Source organism: Phyllobates terribilis, unplaced genomic scaffold (genome assembly GCF_046119375.1).
Source record: "Phyllobates terribilis strain yellow unplaced genomic scaffold, ASM4611937v1 Scaffold_2__4_contigs__length_985480577, whole genome shotgun sequence".
NCBI lineage: Eukaryota > Metazoa > Chordata > Amphibia > Anura > Dendrobatidae > Phyllobates > Phyllobates terribilis.
Genome location: NW_027362762.1, coordinates 860,750,892 through 860,771,697, shown reverse-complemented (window position 1 = coordinate 860,771,697; position 20,806 = coordinate 860,750,892).

Genomic DNA, 20,806 nt, shown 5'->3' with positions numbered 1-20,806 from the left:
GAAGAGAGGCCGAAGACCATGGATTGGAGGATGAAGCGCCAACACCTGGATGCAGCAGGGACCCCGGAACATCCAGCCCCTACCCCACGCTTATTATGAGCAATTTTACCATCCATAAAATCTTGGGTAGGGGCAGCTTTGGAACAGTAAGTTTTCTGGCATTACAATGCACAAACCATACCTTAAACTTATCTATGATTAACCAAAATTACACCGACACACTTGACTTGCTTGGAAGATTAATTGGCCACGGCCTTTATTAAAATCATATAATACAGGTAACTTCAATTAATAACATAATAATTATAAACAACCGCAGCTCAGCCAAAGCTCAAGCCCGTTTACATTACCTATAACTTATTGTCCATTCGGTTCCCCGAATGACTAACCCCTCAGGCCGTGACTAGTAAAATGAAAGCCTTAAAGCAAAATAAAGGGGGGAGGGAGGGTGGGCAGCAATTTCTTATGGCAGCGCCGAGGACTGACAAGCTCATGGGCGCTGCCAGTCACTATATCCCCCCACCACTTATTTTATTTACAAAATAACTCCCCTATCAGCAGGTGCCGCCAGGGGAAGAAACGCAATCTTCCCCTGCGACACCTCACTACTGGCGGGATCCGCAGCCAATCCAGACCCTGGTGCTGTGGCGGCAAAACCCAGCTGGAGAACATTATTCCTGCCAAAACCCCTATTTACTTTTAACCCTTTAGAAGAAGAGCAAGTGCATGATAATGCCAAATGCTCCCCTCCTAAAGGTCCGGGTCTGTCAATATATATTTTTTTATTAACCTATATTTGCCATTTTATCTCCATTCGTCTTCTTCTGTAGGTAGACATTCATTGAAGTGCACTTCTGTGGGATGATTGAAAAAATATCCATGTGCTCCCCTGCCCCTATGATTATTTCACATATTGGTTCATGTAATCACCATGGTTAGGTGTAGTGCTGCTATAAATGGGTATTCTGATTAATCGAAGAGCTGATCTCAGGGATTAACCCCTTAGTGACCGGACCAATTTTTTAATATCTGACCAGTGTCACTTTATGTAGTAATAACTCTGGAATGCTTCGACATATCCCATTGGTTTTGAGAATGTTTTTTCGTGACAAAATAAAATTGGTAAATTTATGTTGACATGTTTTGCGTTTATTTATAAAAATATGAGAAATTTGACAAAGATGTAACAACATTTGCAATTTTCAAACTTTGAATGATTATCCCTTTAATCCAGATAGTCATACCACACAAAAACATGAATAAATAACATTTCCCTCCTCTCTGCTTTACATCAGCACCATTTGAAAAATGTTATTTGTTAGCGTTTTAGAAGGTTTAATAATGTAGCAGTAATTTTTCATTTTTCAAGTTAATTTACAAAACTTATTTTTATAGGAACCTGTTCAGTTTTCAAATGACTTTGGGGGTCCTATATATAGGAACCCACCCAAAAAATTATACCGGTTTAAAAACCGCACCGCATAACGTATTCAGAACTGCTTTCAGGTAGTTCATTAACCCTTCAGCTGATTTTCAGTTGTTAATACAAAGTGGAATAAAAGGAATGAAAAAATGTATTTTTATCACCTAAATTTTGATAACTTCTCAACAGGTCACTATAGCCGGCAGACTCTAAGGCTGTTATTTAGCCATGAACTGCCATGGCAAAAATCAGGACCACACAATCAAGATCTCAGGGTGCCCATGGGGTTAAAGAGGAAGCCCCCGCACTCTGCTAACTATTTATATTCTGTAGTCACTATTGACAGCAGCATCTAAGGGGTTAAACGGCCATGGTGTGTGCCAACACTGATCGTGGCTGATGCAGCAAGTTGTCAGCTATAATGTACAGGTGACAGTTACAGGATAGTCACCTGTCGGGGAACGCTAGTCTATAATATAACGCTACAAGCGACCCTCTGTCTGAAGCCTTTACAGACTGCGCAAGTGCGACACGCCTGCACAGTCTGGCTCCAGACAGAAGAACGCATGGAGCCGTTACCGGTAAGAGGAGTGTGTATAGCGCCGGTTATCGCTGTATGCGTTGACCCTGAACGCATACCGCGAACTCCGGCGCCATATTTACATAGTTACCTGACCGGGAGGAGCGTTGCTGCGGCGCCTCTCTTCTCACCGGAGACTGGGGCAGGAGTGAAGGAGTCGGAATCGGCTCATGCGCATAGTGCTCTCTGGCGCCATTTTACTGAAGACGCATTTGTACTCCGGCGCCGCACTCCTCCCCCTGCCTCCGGCAGAACAGGACACAGCAGCGCTGGAGCACAGGTGAGTATAAGTGTTTTTTTTTTGCATGTGTGCAGTGTGAAAGCGATGAGGGGTGCCATACATACCAGGATTGGGGGGTGAGGGGGCCACACATACCAGGATTGGTGTATGAGGGGTACCATACATACCAGGATTGAGGGGTGAGGGGTACCATGCATAACAGGATTGGGGGGTGAGGGGACCTTGCATACCAGGATTGGGGGTGAGGGGACCATGCATAACAGGATTGAGGGTGAGGGGACCATGCATACCAGGATTGGGGGATGAGGGGTACCATGCATACCAGGATTGGAGGATGAGGGGTACCATGCATACCAGGATTGGGGATAAGGGGTGCTATACATACTAGGATTGGGGGGTGAGGGGTACCATGCATAACAGGATTGGGGATGAAGGGTGCCATACATACCAGGATTGGGGGGTGAGGGGTGCCATGCATACCAGCATTGGGGATGAGGTGTGCCATGCATACCAGAATTGGGGATGAGGAGTACCATGCATACCAGAATAAGGATGAGGGGAACCATGCATACCAGGACAGGAATGCGGGGTACCATGCGCACCAGGATGAGGGATGGAGTGCCATGCATACCAGAATAGGAATGAGGGGTACCATGCATACCAGAATAGGGATGAGGGGTACCATGCATACCAGAATAGGGATGAGGGGTATCATGCATACCAGGATTGGAGAATGAGAGGTACCATGCATACCAGGATTGGGGGGGTGAGGGGACCATGCATACCAGGATTGGGGGTGAGGGGACCATGCATACCAGGATTGGGGATGAGGGGTGCCATATATACCAGGATTGGGGGGTGAGGGGTACCATGCATACCAGGATTGGGGATGAGGAGTACCATGCCTACCAGAATAGGGATGAGGGGTACCATGCATACCAGGACAGGAATGCGGGGTACCATGCATACCAGGATGATGGATGGAGTGCCATGCAGACCAGGATGAGGGGTACCATGCATACCAGAATAGGTATGAGGGGTACCATGCATACCAGAATAGGGATGAGGGGTACCATGCATACCAGGATTGGAAGATGAGGGGTACCATGCATACCAGAATAGGGATGAGGGGTACCATGCATACCAGGATTGGGGGGTGAGGGGACCATGCATACCAGGATTGGGGGTGAGGGGACCATGCATACCAGGATTGGGGGTGAGGGGACCATGCATACCAGGATTGGGGATGAGGGGTGCAATACATACCAGGATTGGGGGGTGAGGAGTGCCATGCATACCAGCATTGGGGTTGAGGGGTGCCATGCGTATCAGCATTGGGGTTGAGGGGTACCATGCATACCAGAATAGAGATGAGGGGTACCATGCATACCAGAATCAAGGATGGAGTGCCATGCATACCAGGATTGGGGGATGAGGAGTGCCATGCATACCAGGATAGGGATGAGGGGGCCATGCAAACCAGGATTGGGGGATGAGGAGGCCATACATACCAGAATTGGAATGAGGGGTGCCATGTATACCAGGATGAGGGGTACCATAAGTACCAGAATAGGGATGCGGGATACCATGCATACCAGGATGAGGGATGGGGTGCCATGCATGCCAGGATGAGGGGTACCATACATACCAGGATAGGGATGAGGGTTACCATACATACCAGAACAGGGATGAGGGGTGCCATGCATACCAGGATGAGGGTTGGGGTACCATGCATACCAGAATAGGAATGAGGGGTACCATGCATACCAGAATAGGGATGAGGGGTACCATGCTTTCCAGGATTGGAAGATGAGTGGTACCATGCATGCCAGAATAGGGATGAGGGGTACCATGCATACCAGGATTGGGGGGTGAGGGGACCATGCATACCAGGATTGGGGGTGAGGGGACCAGGCATACCAGGATTGGGGGTGAGGGGACCATGCATACCAGGATTGGGGATGAGGGGTGCAATACATACCAGGATTGGGGGGTGAGGAGTGCCATGCATACCAGCATTGGGGTTGAGGGGTGCCATGCATATCAGCACTGGGGTTGAGGGATACCAAGCATACCAGAATAGAGATGCGGGGTACCATGCATACCAGAATAAAGGATGGGGTGCCATGCATACCAGGATTGGGGGATGAGGAGTGCCATGCATACCAGGATAGGGATGAGGGGGCCATGCAAACCAGGATTGGGGGATGAGGAGGCCATACATACCAGAATTGGAATGAGGGGTGCCATGTATACCAGGATGAGGGGTACCATACGTACCAGAATAGGGATGCGGGATACCATGCATACCAGGATGAGGGATGGGGTGCCATGCATGCCAGGATGAGGGGTACCATACATACCAGGATAGGGATGAGGGTTACCATACATACCAGAACAGGGATGAGGGGTGCCATGCATACCATGATGAGGGTTGGTGTACCATGCATACCAGGATTCGGGGATGAGGAGGCCATACATACCAGGATTGGGATGAGGGGTGCTATGTATACCAGGATGAGGGGTACCATACATACCAGAATAGGGATGAGGGGTGCCATGTATACCAAAATTAGGGATGAGGGTGCCATGCATACCAGTATTGGGATGAAGGGTGCCATGCATACCAGGATTGGGGGTGAGGGGTGCCATGCATACCAGGTTTGGGGGGGTGAGGGGTGCCATGCATACCAGGATTGGGGGTGAAGGGTGCCATGCATACCAGGATGGGGATGAGGGGTGCCATGGATACCAGGATAGGGATGAGGTGTGCCATGCATACCAGGATAGGGATGAGGGGTGCCATGCATACCAGGATAGGATGGGTGGACAGGATGGGGGCAGCACAAATACCAGGATGGGGGCAGCACAAATACCAGGATGGGGGGCAGCACAAATAACAGGATGGGGGCAGCACAAATAACAGCATGGTAGACCATATACCAATAAAAATGCTCGCCACCCGGGTGTAGAACGGGTTCAAAAGCTAGTCTCTTATATCGCAGGTCAGTAAAAATACGTATTGGTGGTTACTAAGGTATTAAATCTGTGGGGAATTGGGGGACATGGTTTATTTCCATGTCCTGGTCCATATATGCTGCTATTAGGATACAATATATACTTTGACCTCTATGTTTCATAAACTTTAAATCAGCTGCACATTGATATACATCCAATACTGACCCCAACCAGCTCACAGATGGTGATAATGGAAAACCCCTTTTAGATCTACCCATAGACAGTCATAGAGCAGACAGTGCAGTATGGTGATAGCTTAGCTTTGCTCTGCTATAAGGGCCAGATTACTAGCAGACTCACAAACCACTCAGTCCATCCACTTTTTGTGCAGTAGATAAACCGGATGTTTTCCCCCTCCCATACCCATTTTGGAGGTTTCGTGACAGTTTTGCCCAGCTCTGACAAATTGGGCGAATCTGGAGCGGGACAGAAGGAGTTGCAACCCCCGTTGATCAAATTCAAATACGTTGAATTCTTAGCATTGTCTATTTCTTTTCTCAGGTGGTCCTGACATCAATCCCCAGCCGAAACATCTATATGGCTGTAAAAATGATCGAGAAGAGGGAGGTCAATGAAAACATGATTATGAGAGAGCGGCGGATACTCCTGGCAGCCAGAGACTGCCCGTTCTTATGTCATCTCTATGCCGCACAGCAGTCTCGTAAGCGCGCTTATTTCATCACGGAGTATCTGTCCGGCGGCAGCCTGGGGGCTTTGATTAAGATGTGCGGCTACTTGAACATCGACACCTTAAGGTGAGAAAGAGGAAGATCTACCAAAAAGTGAGAAGAGGGGTGGAAATAAAAGTGGAGGTTGGGATGTAGCAGAAAGAGGGCTGACAGGGAATGTAGCCCAGGTGGGAAGGAGGTGTCAGCGATGGCATTGATACTACACTCTGTTCTCTCCATCAGATTCTACACAGCAGAGATTGTATGTGGCCTCCAGTTCCTCCATGGACACAACATCGTCCATCGGTAAGCAGAACTTTCCTCTTTCTCTCTGTCCCCTTTACATGCTAAAAATATTGCCCCCAACTTTCCTGGGCTCCTGTCTGCCTATTCTTCCTATTCTTGCAGTGACCAATTCTCCATCTCCTGTATCACTGGGCAGATTTCTTATCCTATTGTCTTATTTCATTGCAGAGATCTTAAGCCGGAAAACATCATGTTGGATGCAGATGGCCACATTCGTATTATCGACTTGGGGCTTGCCCAAGATGGCGTCACCTCCTCCAATAACATCTCTGGAATGACGGGCACTTTCCATTTCATGGCCCCCGAGGTGCATCGCAAAAAAGGATATGGCACAGCAGTGGATTGGTGGAGCCTGGGGATTGTGGTGTCCAAGATGGCCACAGGACGCTCCCCATTTTACACTGGCTCCGTCAGCAATATGGCATACAGAGCTATAACCAAAGGAAAGCCTGAAATTCCATCTTGGCTTGATGCTGACTTGAAAGATCTTATCAAGAAGCTGCTGTGCAAAAATCCTCAGAAGCGATTGGATGTGTGCGGGAACATCAGACTGCATCCATTCTTTACCAACATCGGCTGGGAGGATCTGGAGAAAAGGAGAGCACAGCCACCATTCAAACCATTCAGGCCAGTTCTGGAGAACCATCTTATGCAGTGGCCGGAGGAAAAGAAAGCCCATAACCCCGTGCCCGGATTTAATTACGTGTCACCAAGCTGGGCACGGTAAGATCATCCTTCTCTGAGGATAAATCCCATCAAATGTTCTGACCCCGTGCAGGATGACCCCGTGCCAACTGTCCAGAAATCTTTGCCTCCTGACCCGTACCTCATATCTCTGCTGCTGTTTCTCACCTCGGCTGCCCTAAAACATCATCTCTCTCCATAACATCTTCATGCCGGACCACTGCTATCATGTCGCTGCACCAGGACCTTGACTTGGCATCCTCCAATCCTGGGCTGGCGATTGACATCAAACCAGCACGAAGATCTTCAGCGCCCCAGGGAGCGGCCTGTGCTTAGTGTCCATCTGGTGAGTTCAGGAACAATAGTGTAATATAGGTCATTATTCCTGAACTCACTCAGCACAGGCCGGGTAAGTATTACACCCATCACATCCCCATCACCCACACTACATGATAGGTATAGGCCGCACACTACACTATAGGTATAGACCCCCACTACATGATCGGTATAGGCCGCACACTACACTATAGGTATAGGCACACGCACACATAGACATATAGCACATAGAAAGAGATTTCGGCTTTGATTCTGGGATTTAATCTGATCGCCATATTTGGGGTCAGGAAGGAATTTTCCCCCTAATATGAGGACAATTGGCCCATTCCTCATTAGGGGTTTTCGCCTTCCTCTGGATCTACACGGCCTTAAATAGCTTTAGTTATATATCAATAAGTAAGATTCACACATAAGCAATGAAAAAAAAAAGCTTTCAACTTTTTAAAAAATATTTTCAAAAATAGTTCATTTTACACAAAACCAAAAACATTTTTAGTCTAAATATATAACAATTAATTAAAATATTTAAAAAAAATCTCACTTCCACTACTTACAGGTTAGGTACGAGCCTTTGATCCTGGGATTCATCACGATCGCCATATTTGGGGTCAGGAAGGAATTTTCCCCCCGTCACGAGAACAATTGGCACATTTCTCACGTGGGGTTTTCGCCTTCCTCTGGATCAACACGGCCTATAAATAGGTTTAGTAAAATAAAATAAGTAGATTCTCATATTTATAATGAAAAATATATATAAAAAAATATAATTTATTTTTTGGTTTAAAAAAATAGTTAACATAAATATAAAAATAAATTATTCTAAAAATATAAATAATTAAATACTGAAATAAAATAATTTCACTTATGTATAACACATTAGCTATGAGCTCTTGATCCTGGGATTCATCCAGATCACCATATTTGGGATCAGGAAGGAATTTTACACCTTCCTCTGGATCAACACGGCCTTAAATAGATTTAATCTTATAGTTGCATAAGTAATTCATATATTAATGGCTTATTATAAGTACATAAAAATAAATGAATAAATACATTTTTAAATATAGTCAGGTTTTCAGATAATTTATAGCTGACACACACATAATATACATAGTAGCTCAGTACAAAAATTAGAAAAAAAAGAATAGTTAATTACATTTTTAGCAGTGAATTTAATTCCACAGGTTCGGTACCAGCCCTTGATCCTGGGATTTATTCTGACCGCCATGTTTTATTTGGGGTCAGGAAGGAATTTTTCCCCCTGATATGAGGAGAATTGGCCTGTTCCTCACAGGGGGTTTTCGCCTTCCTCTGGATCAACACGGCCCATAAATAGGATTATTCTGATAGATAAATAATTTACACATATACATAATAGTAAAATATATAATAACCCCAATTTATAAATAAAATCTCTCTTTTAGCCCCTACATCGTTGTTCTTGCCTTTATTCCATCGGTCGTCCATGTAGTGAATGTGGGTTTAGCCCCTGAGTCTTATTCTCTAGCACTATGGACCTTGATGGGGTCGTCCAGTCTCATGTGAGGTTTCTCCATATGGGTCAGAGGTAAAGCCCCAATGTGCTGTGAATAAAGACCAAATTGGTCCCTTCTGCACAAACCTCCTGCAGTAAGCGAGTGCTGAATTTCCCTACAGCGCCTCCAAAGAAGAAATGAAGTATTGCACGTGGTTGTCTGAAATCACTGGGCTATCCATGGAAATCATGGAAGTGTTGGGTCCTCCAGAGCAGATGACGATGTTTGTTGATCGTCTCCATTCTGAATAATTGGTGAAAATACAGAACGGGGTCGCTTCTTTTACCTCAGATTCCCATAAAATGGCATTTGGATATTGGGCTTTCTAAACTGGTGAAGAATATTACATGTTCCAGCTCAACTTCAAACACCGCTCAGCTTACAATGAGCGGCAGCTGTAACCGCGCCCCGACACTGACTGGTTAAGGTTAAATATGTGCTGCGATCTGCGGTCAGTGTGCCCACTATTAAAGACCATGAATATTCACCACTTCCATGTGAGTGGATTGTAGTGAATATTCATGGTCTTTAATAGCGGGCACACTGACTTGCAGAGCACAGCAGGAGCCGTACTGTGCTACAGTGTGCGTGCTATTAGGGAGAATGAATGGTCACTACTCCCCACGCACGAAGTCCTGGCGTGGGGAGCAGTGACTATTCTGGCACAACATCTCACTGTGTGAGGGCGCATGGCAGTTACGCCATACGCGGCTCACACATTGAGAACCCTGTCGGCTGCAGAGCGGGACGCAGCGCTGGAGGAGAGAGGAGGAGAGTATAATTGTTTGTTTTTTTTCTGTGCAGCGTGACGGGGATCAGGGGGTGCCAAGCATACCAGGATGAGGGGGCCCATACATACAGGGATGAAGGGTGCCATACATACAAGGAAGAGGGATGAGGGGGGCCATACATATAGGGATGAAGGATGCCATATATACCAGTGTGCCGGCTATTAAGAAAAAAGAATATTCACTGCTCCCCACGACCATGGGTGTGGGGAGCAGTGAATATTCATTTTCTTTAGTAGCGGGCACAGTGTGGGCTGCAAAAGGCGGCTGCTGCCTCCTGTGCCCCGCTACTCCGCCGCTGTCGCTCCCCCCACATCCCCCATTACCCACAGCTACATTGTTTATGAATATCGGAATATAAGGCTGTGTGCCCACTATGCATTTTTTAAGCGTTTCTGCAGCAGCAATTACGCCGCAGAAACGCTTAAAAAACGCTTGGTAGAAGATCTGCTATGTTCCCCAATGATAATCCGCATGTGCTATGCACATGCTGCGGAAATTTCCGCTGCGGAATATCATTGCGCAAAAATCCGCAGCACTCTCAATTATTTTGCGTAATCGCGTCGTTTTCACCGCCATTGACTTGCATTGAATCGCATAATATCCGCATGACTACATGTGCACATGCGGATATTCAGCGATTCAATCTGCGGATGGTACCCGAGTTTGGAGAAGAGGAGACTCTCCTCCAGACCCGGGTACCATAGTACCTGTAAAAAAAAAAAAATAATTAAAATAAAAAATAAATATTATACTTACCTTCTGATTGCCCCCGGTCTCCTTATCCGATGCGTCCAGTCTCCCCGGCAGCTGGCGATGGTCTAAAAGGACCTGCCATGACATCATTTAGTCATGTGACGGGTCACGCGACCACTGATATCGGCACAACCGCGAGACACCGGGGAGACCGGACGCATCGGATCGGATTTTTTACCATTCTTTTACGGTCACACTATATAAATCCATGCCGGTTGCATGGATTTATATAGTGTGACCAAGTTGTCAAGCACTTTCCAAGTGATGCTAAAATCGCTTGGAAAGCGCTTGACAACCCGCATGCGGAAATGCATGTGAAAAACGCTTCACATATGACGCGCCCCCTGGGCCGTGGGGTACCCGGTGCCGGGCCGGTGGATGCTGGGGAATGTCACAGTGGCGGTGACCCGGTCCGTGACCCAGGGCGGTCAATAAAAGGGGTTATGTATAGGGGATTTATAGAGTTTTTATAGAGTTCGTGACGCCACCTGTGGAATGCAGCTAAAGGGAGCCGCCGCTGCGGAGCAGTCCTCTGAAGCTGATGTTACTGCAGCTGGGATGGTGTGGCTCTCCACAGGAAGAGCTAGCTCCAGGGCAGTGTAGATGATGTTGCAGGTTGTGCTGGGCGTTATAGTGCAGGGGTTGATGGCGCAGCAAGAAACACAGAGACAAGGAAGTGCAGTCCCAGGGTCTTTACTCACAGTTATTGCAGTCCAGATTACAGGCGCCAAAGTAATCTCGTCGTGCTGTGCTTACTCAGTGAGGGGTTCAGTCCACCCCCAGATAGCTCTGGAGTACTTAGCAGGACCCCCTTCTGTGTCCTCCACCTGGCCTTTTCCCTGCACCTCACACCTAGTATCTCCAATCCGGTACTCGCGGGCCTTGGCGGGCGACGTCTGTTCCGTCCCCTGGGTCCTATATGGCTACCTTCTCAGTGAGACTGGCGTGGACTTGTGGCTACAGGACATAAAGTACTGCAGCCTCCGGTTTCTAGCTGAGACTTGCAATCTTCAACTAGTTGAGGGACCGGTTCCCCTTAGATGGCCTGACCCTTCCACCACCAGGCAGATGCGGGAGTATGGGTGGCCTTCTGCACGGCCCATACCCCTAGGGTCCTTTCTTCTGTTCCTGGAGCCTCTCTGCTCCCTCTCCTCTCTTCTCACACACCCCATTTCCGAGGGACAGTTCAACGGTGCTCCCATTAGACAGTAATGCAGGCACGACAGACCATGTCCCTGGCTGGAGTGGGGAGGGGGGAGGAAAACCCAGTGATGTAGGAGCAGGAGGGGACGGTTCCTGAGCGTAGGTAGGAGCCCACTGGTTGCTGGTCACCTGGGCTCATGCTTTAGAGGGAGGTATATAAGGCGGGCACCATCTTAGATCAGGGTCAGTCTGTTCAGTCAGAGGAGAAGACAGGGAGTGGAGGCTCTGTAGGAGCTCCGCTCAGAGGTGGGCCTAGAGAAGAGGCCGAGAAGGAACAGGAGAAGAAGGAACAGGAGAAGAAGGAACAGGAAAGAAGGAGAAGAGAGAGAGAAACAGAAGGGCTCAGGAACAAGAAGGTGGAAGTAACCCTAAGAACCCATGAGAATACCGGGTGAAGGGTCAGGCAGATTAAGGGTACCGGATCCCAAGTTGGTGGAGGAGAAACTAACCTCAGCCAAAGACCGGAGGTCGTGATCATTTATTGGTGCGACAGCTCATCAAACCTGCTAGGAAGGCACCATATAGGACAGCGGGGAACGGGGCCCACGTTTACCCGCGCAGATCCGCGGCAGCTGGACAAAAGTGGGTCACTGGTGAGGCAGGCCAGAGAAAAGACAAACGGGGGTCCTGAGCCAGACTTCTGAACTGCCTGGGAGTTGACCGAGCCCCACACCTGGTGGACGCAGCACGGCTCGGGCGGTCACTACCTGTACAGAAGTGACCCGGAGCACATGAACTGTGAGTAAAAGACATTGGATTACAGTACGTTGTCTGTGTACTTTCTCGCTTCTCCAGCACTACCGGTACTGGGACTCCCTGCACCATCACCCCCATCATCCATTGCACAACCCTGGGGCTACACTCTTCCCATGGGGAGTTAAACAACCTCAGCTGCGTACACCATCAGCCTCAGGGGATTACCTTGCAGCGGCGGTTCATAATAACCGCAATCCACGGGTGGCGTAGTCGGACAACATGAACAGCACATAGCAGACTGCCATTGGTCTGACCACCCTGAGCCACGGAACCGGGTTGCCACCACTACCCCCATAGTCTCCTGTTACCTGGCTCCGAGTACCCCTCGGCCCAGGGGGCGAGTTAGTTCCTCTTACCAGCTAGGTTCCCCCCACTCCAGCCAGGAAAGGGGCTCAGCAAGTACGTGGGAGGCATCTTGCCCCTCCTGCTGGCTTGGAGTGGTGTGTGTTGGATGCAGCGCAGGTGTTAGGGTCCTGAACTGTACTCCTTCCTTACCTGAGAGTGAGATACCACACCTCTGGGCGAGATGCAGTACCTCTGTGGCGACCGAACCCTCAGGGGCGCCACACATACGCTTGTCCCTGGCAGGAAAAATGCATGTATAATCCACATGCGTTTTTCTGCCAGGGAGATGCAGAAATGCTCAGGAAAAATCCGAAGCATTTTTGCATCGTGGGCACTTAGCCTAAGACGCATCCCCCACTTTATGCCAAAATTTTGGAGGAAAAAAGTGTGTCTTATAGTGTGAAAAATACAGTACTACATATTGAGATAGGATCTTGGAGATGGGAATACCCCTTTAAGATCGGACAAGCCCTTTTACCCTTAAAACAAACCAGTAACTTATTCAAATCAGTACAAAGTTGTAATTTGCTCACTTTGATGCCAGTTTATTTGATCAGTAACCAGTAGCCACTCCGTCAGCCTGGGAAAAACTGATTTTGATGTGGATCTTCCTGTTTTGTGCTGGTGCTGTAAGACCAGTGGCCCAAGGTCATTTAACCCTTTAAAACTACCAGTTACTTATTCAAATCTAGGAGAATTGGATATTTGCCCATTTTGATACCAGTTCTGATACGCAGAAACCATTTGGGCAATGCTGAAATGATTGGAATTTGATTTGGGGCAACACTATCTGTGTAATGGTGGTGTGAGATCAGTGTCTCAAAGTCATTAAACCCCCTAAAAACACCAGTTACTTATTCAAATCTGGGAATAGTATGGGGCAGGGGCATACATAGGAATCATGGGGCCCCATAGCAGAAGCTCTAATTGGGCCCCCAAAAAATAATAGGTAAATAATTGTTGAGTTTACAGAAGAGCAGATCTCACAACTTTCCAGCCTTTACATAGTAATTTTCCTCCTGCTGAAGTCCTAGATTCCTCTTTCATTGCCCATAAAATAGGCCAACAAAAGTGCCCCCCAGACACAGTATGATATCCCCATGGTGAATTCCTCCACATTACCCTCCACATGCACAGTATGATGACCCTACTGTACCCCACCTCAACTCCCCCAGAAAATTATGGTGACCCCAACACAGTATGATCCCCCAACTGTGACCCCCACACAGCTCTCTATTCAGTATAATGGCCGTACATACAGTATAATGGCCCCCACACAAACCTTCACACTCCACAGAGTATAATGCACTCGCCATGGTCCTCCACACAGTATAATGCACTCGCCATGGTCCTCCATACAGTATAAGACACTCCCCATGGTCCTCCATACAGTTTAAGACACTCGCCATGGTCCTCCACACAGTATAAGACACTCCACTTGGTCCTCCACACAGTATAAGACACTCTCCATGGTCCTCCACACAGTATAAGACACTCCCCATGGTCCTCCACATAGTATAAGACACTCCCCATGGTCCTCCACACAGTATAAGACACTCCCCATGGTCCTCCACACAGTATAAGACACTCCCCATGGTCCTCCACACAGTATAAGACACTCCCCATGGACCTCCACACAGTATAAGACACTCCCCATGGACCTCCACATAGTATAATGGACTCCTCATGGTCCACCACACAGTATAAGACACTCCCCATGGACCTCCATACAGTATAGCGCACTCCCCATGGTCCTGCACACAGTATAATGCACTCACCATGGTCCTCCACACTGTATATTGCACTCGCCATGGTCCTCCACACAGTATAATGCACTCCCCATGGTCCTCCACACAGTATAAGACACTCCCCATGGCTCTCCACACAGTATAGTGCACTCCCCATGGTCCTGCACACAGTATAATGCACTCCCCATGGTCCTCCACACAGTATAATGCACTCGCCATGGTCCTGCACGCAGTGTAATGTACCCCTCATGGTCCCCCACGCAGTATAATGCAGCCCCTCACAGGGTAAAATGCAGCCCCCACCAAAGAATAGAATACAGCCCCCCAACATAGGGTAAAATGCAGCCCCCCATAGGTTAAAATGCAGCCCCCCGTAGGTTAAAATGCAGCCAGCCATAGGGTAATTGCAGCCTCACCATAGGGTAAAATGTAGCTCCCCCAATAGGATAAAAATGCAGCCCCCACCATAGGGTAAAAATGTGGCCCCCATAAGGTAATTGCATCCGCACCATAAGTTAAATGTAGCCCCCCCAATAGAGTAAAATGTAGCCCTCCAATAAGGTAAAATGCAGCCCCCCCCAAGGGTTAAAATGCAGCTCCCCCATAGGATAAAATGCAGCCCCCCTAATAGGGTAAAATGCAGCCCCCAGTCATCCAGTATTATGAGTACTAACTGATTTAAAAAAAAAATACTTACCGCTCCTCACTCCCCCGCCGCTCCAGTCTCTGCAGCGCGTCTCCTCTCATCACCTCAGCAGCTGCCAGCTCCACTGTCTGACACAGCGTGGCGCATCATCACACCGCTGCGTCAGATGCACAGGAGGAAGGATGGTGTGTCACCCAGGGGGAATATAGGGGACTCGGTACCCCGGCCTTTTACCTTGTTTAGGAGGTCACGGCAGTCGGCTCCTGGGCCCGTACTCTGGGTCTCTCTTTAAAAAGGGGTTTTAGTGTACAGTTTGTCTCGTGACGTCACCTGTGGTTTCCGGTAATGGTTACCGGCGCTGCTGCAGACCTCCGGGGGTGATGGGATGGCAGCTGCGATGTTCCTGCTCCCCACAGGCGGAGCAGGCCCCCGGGGCAGTGTAGGTGCAGATGGTGGTGAGGCTGGGACTTGTGGTACAGGAGAGATGGCGCAGCGGAAATAACTAACAGAGGCAGTGCAGTGCAGTCATCCGAGTTTTATGCACAGTTTTTGTTCAAGGTTCTCAGGTACACTGTACGGGTGTCAGTCTCCGCGTCGCTCTGCGTTCACCAGACCAGGGGTTCAGCACTTTCTCAAATATATCAGGAGCGCTTGACGGAACCCCACTTTCTTTATGTTCCTACTAGACCGACTTCTCACGCTGGGTCTTCTCCCTCCTGCCCTTCCCACACACAGTCCTGATCGGGTGCTCTGAAGTCCCTCTGGGCAACCTGGAGTTCCCGGACCTGCTTGATGCCCTTCACGGTGACTAGGGTGAGACTGCGTACGGGTGCCATCCTGCACTCACCGTACCCCCTGGGATCCCTTCTGTAAAACTGAGCCTTTCTCCTCTGCTCCCCTCCTGGGCCTCTGTTACTAGGCCCCACTTGTGGAGCAGAGCTCCTGAAGAGACTCTGCTCCCCTCCTACTCACTGACTGTCCTCACTCACTGACTTGCCACCCTAAGATGGCTTCCCTTTAAATACCTCCTACAATGGTGCTCCCCTACCCTACGTCCTCCACCAACACCCACTACTGGCTCCCCCTCTCTTTGGTTCCCCCCACTCCATCCAGGGACAAGGCTCAGCAGGAGACACAGTGCATCTTGCCCTTCCAGCCGGCCTGGAGCAGTGTAGTGTTGAATGTGGGTGTTGGGGTTCCAGGCAGCACTCCCTCCTTACCTGAGAGAAGGAGACACCACACCTCTGGGTGAGGTGCAGTACCTCTGTGGCAACTGAACCCTCAGGGGCGCCACAATGGGAAAGGGAGTGTCACATGACGCTGCCTCCTCCTTCATTGCTTTCAACTGTATCGGCATCTGACTGACCAGAGAAGGGGGGGGCCCGATGCAGAGTGGGGGTCAGTCGATGTGGAGGCCCGATGCAGGAACGGCGGGGGCCTGATGCAGGGGGAATACGGTGCAGGCGCTGACACCGGGCCCCCCCCCGGCTCACGGGCCCCATAGCTGTCGCGTGGCCTGTCGCCATTGGCAGTACGCCACTGGTATGGGGGCAGTATTAATAGTTCCTGATTAATGGCACCAGTATAAATACATCTTAGGCCATGTTCACACGTTGAGTATTTGGTCAGTATTTTACATCAGTATTTGTAAGCCAAAACAAGGAGTGGGTGAAAAGTGCAGAAATGGTGACGTGTTTCTATTATACTTTTCCTCTAATTGTTCCAGTCCTGATTTTGGCTTACAAATGATGATGTAAAATACTCAACGTGTGAACATAAAGAGTAACTAAACTTTTGGAAGTTTTTTTTAATATGTTTTAGTTCCTTTAGTTCTGAGCAGATTAGTGGGAAACCACTTCTTGAGACCCCCACTGATCACTCAAAATACCGCTTAGAAGTGTGCAGCTTAGGAGACAGGAGAGCACACAACAAAGTACAGATGTAGTAGAAAGTCATAGGCTCCTATCTCCACTTTTAAGAGGTCTTTTGTGTTATCTGTGGAGGTCACAGAACCCAGAGACCACCGATCTGCTAAGAATTAAATGGCCTAAAGTATATAAAATATCTACCAAAAGTTAAGTTGCTGTTTAATTGTTTATAGGTGCTACTGCCTGTGTCTAATCAGTACTGTGGTTTCTGTGTGGTCAGCAGTTTGATTATGGCTGGTAACAACTCCCATCATCTCCTTCCTATTCTTAAAGGGGCACTCCCATTAAAATTTTAGGGACTAATGCTATGTGAATGTTTATGTAGTGAAGTGTAGGTGTTTTAATATACTCACTGATCGCTGTCGTCTCCGGTGACCAGCACTATTCCCGTCCTCTTCTGAGTCACCCGACTGAAGTTCCAACTCTCCGGATCATACAGGGTTCTATGCGTGAGCAGGAGGTCGCTATTACGATGTTAGTCTATGGAGCTTCGCTTTGATGCACCATAGGCTTAAACTGTAAAAGCCTCGTTCTCTCACTCCATAGACTTGCATTGGAAAAGTCACTTCCAGTTCTTTACTTCCGTGACCTAGACTGTCAGAACTCCTTGTTGCATATTTCTGAAGAGGACCAGAGTGGCGCTGGACACCAGAGCAGACAGCAATCAGTAAGTATAGTAATATACCTACACTGCACTACATATACATTCACACAGGTTTAGGCCATAACATTTTTTAATGAGAGTGCTTCTTTAAGGTCATACAGGGAGTTGCAGGTTCATGTCATGCAATAGCATTTATATATAGCATTGTATATCGCATGATATTGCTGCTGTATTGTATATTGTTGCTGTATTCAAGTACTGATGATGGTTCTGGTGCTGTATTCATATACTGATGACAGCTATGCTACCATATTAATGTAATGATGGTGGTTCTTGTGATGTATTCATATACTGATGGTGATTCTGGTAATGTATTCATATACAAATGGTTGTTCTGGTGGTGTATTCATATACTGATGATGGTTTTGGTAGTGTATTCATATACTGATGATGTTTCTGGTACTGTATTCTTGTACTGATGATGGTTCTTGTGCTGTATTTTTGTTCTGATGGTGGTTCTGGTGGTGTATTCATATACTGATGATGGTTCTGGTAGTGTATTCATGTACTGATGGTGGTTCTGGTAATATATTTATATACTAATAGCTGTTCTGGTGGTGTATTCATATACTGATGATGGTTCTGGTAGTGCATTCATGTACTGATGATGGTTCTTGTGCTGTATTAATGTACTAATGCACAGATGATGATTCTGTTGCTGTATTCATGTTCTGATGATGGGTCTGGTGATATAGTAATGTAGATGTAGTAATCCTTAATTTGTTAAACATGAAAATATATCATTATAGGGTCAAGTGTTAGTGTTGCACACATGTACAACACAAAAATTGGAACTAGAAATATCTGTAAGAGGCCATATGAGTTAGCAAAACAAGTGTTTGACTAAAGATCCCAATACATTTTTGACAGCTGACTCTCCCATACACAGGAGCCACTGTGTTCTGTATAACACATCTCTTAAAGGAACAAAAGTATCTACAGTCCGAAATTGGACATCTTGGACCCTTATCTTTCCAGATAATATTTATCAGGTGTCCCATACACATTAGACTATCACCGAATCCATCAATATCGGCGGATTCAATCGATGATAGTCAAATGTATATAGGGGCCTTAACAACCAACTAAGCGGTATGGGCACTTTTATTCTGACTTACAAGAAGGGGGCATGACCACTTAAAGTGCCTAGGGCAGCATGAATGCCAAATACGGCCCTGCGTTCTATGGGCAATTTGTAATGTGAAAGCCTAAGCTTAAGAAATAAATTCAGGGTCTCTTCTCATTTTTGGATAGACCCCATCCCTATGTTTTCTTTCGCATGATCCTGCCCCATCTGTCCCCATATTGCGGCTTGCCACTTTCAGTTTAAAAAAAAAAGTACAAGAAAAGAAGTTTCTCCTTACCTGGTGGCGGTACAGCGGCGCCCGGCTCTGCCTCATACATTTGAGGAGTGGATGTGTCGGTGCATGACAATGACGTCAGCTGCCGGCCTATTATTGGCTAGCAGCTTTAAACTATTGCCGTGCAGCTTCCCACATGCCAGCAGATATTAACTGAACGTGCATCCAGTTACTGAGGCGGCAGGATTGTGCCACTGAGGCCCGGTGAACAGATAGGGCCCAGAACTGGCCACCCACTGCTCACTGTGCCCCATACCCCAGTAAGGGCAGTAATGCCCTGATGGTGGCCCTGATGGCCCCCACACAGTATGATGTCCTCACACACAGAATGATACCTGCATAGTCCCCTACCCATAATATGATATCCCCATAGCCTCCCACACAGTAGGATGACCCCGCCAGTATTATGGCCCACTACAAGTATTGAGTCATAAATTAACTGCTATATAATCACTTAACGTGTCTCGGCGCAATGGTGTGACGTGGTGATGTGATCACGCCAGGACTCTGACGTCTCTGTGCATGCACCTGCTGTTCTGTAGACTGCAAGCCTAGAGCGACCCGTGGACTACAGGATAGAGAGCGGTAGAGTCGGGAGACCATTGCTGTGCGGGTTGATACAGTTAAGTGTGGGGATTGCTCCAGGTGGGCCCCCGGCTCCCTCTGCCCCCCTGTAGCTATGCCACTGTGCCCAGGGAAACACAAAGACTGTAAAAGTCAAAATGTACAACATTTTTAATGAAACTCAACTGCAAAAATTATTTTTAGCCTCAAATACATGCATTTAAATGAAAAGAAATTGTCCCCAGTGGAGAACATCCCCTTTAAAGGAACAACTTGCATCTCACATGATGAAACTGTCTAAGGGTCTGTTCACACAGGTTTGCACACAGACACGGTGCGTTTACCACTCCCAAATTCATGAAAAATGCAGCCAATCGTTATTTTATTACATCATTTCTATAGCATTAGTTTAACCCCTTGTTTACTACACGTCACTTATGGAATTGATTTCTGGGCGGCTTGTACCCTGAAATCGCGGAGGATAGACCCATTTTTTACTTTGAGTCACTGCCAGTGTTGGAAAGTTAGGTTTAATAAAAGGCAGATATATTAAAAAAAACCTAGATGGTCCACAGCCATTTTTGCAGTGCAGTCACGGGTGGGAATTAACTCCTTCCTGACTTGTAAGACCTGTCACTGTTGCTCCCTGTGATACAAGTACGAGTCACAATGTCCACCATGCAGTTCCCGCGACGTCCAGCAGGTGGCAGTGGAGCACAGGCCGCCTGCTGTCCCGGCCTCTCGCTCGTCTTCCTCTTCCTCTGCTGTCAGTGAGAGGCGCCACTTTGAATTTGCGCCGATCTCTCCCAGTCGCAGGGCGGGCGGCTCTGGTATGGCTGCGGCAGTGTCGCCCGAGCTGCAGTGGGACACGATGGAGCAGAGGAGGCACAAGGGACAGAACCTGTATCACCAGCTGCACGTGTGGAAGATGCAGCAGCTGCCTGCAGACGTGCACAGGTTCTGTGACCCGGAGACGTCCCCGCACCGCAGGAAGGAGCTGCTGCACCTGCTCCGGAGCCTGGAGGACGGCTGCAGCTGCCAGCGCCTGCAGATCCTCTTCTCTTTCTCTGTGCCCAGCCCGCAGGTGCTGGAGCTGCTGTGTGCCCTGAACTTACCACTGGTGTCAGCCGGAGCTGTGAGTGCCCAGTGCCCACATCACCCTCTGCCCTCGTCACCGCCTGCCCTGCACCCACATCACCCTGTGCCCACATCTCCACCTGCCCTAGTCACCGCCTGCCCAGCGCCCACATCACTCT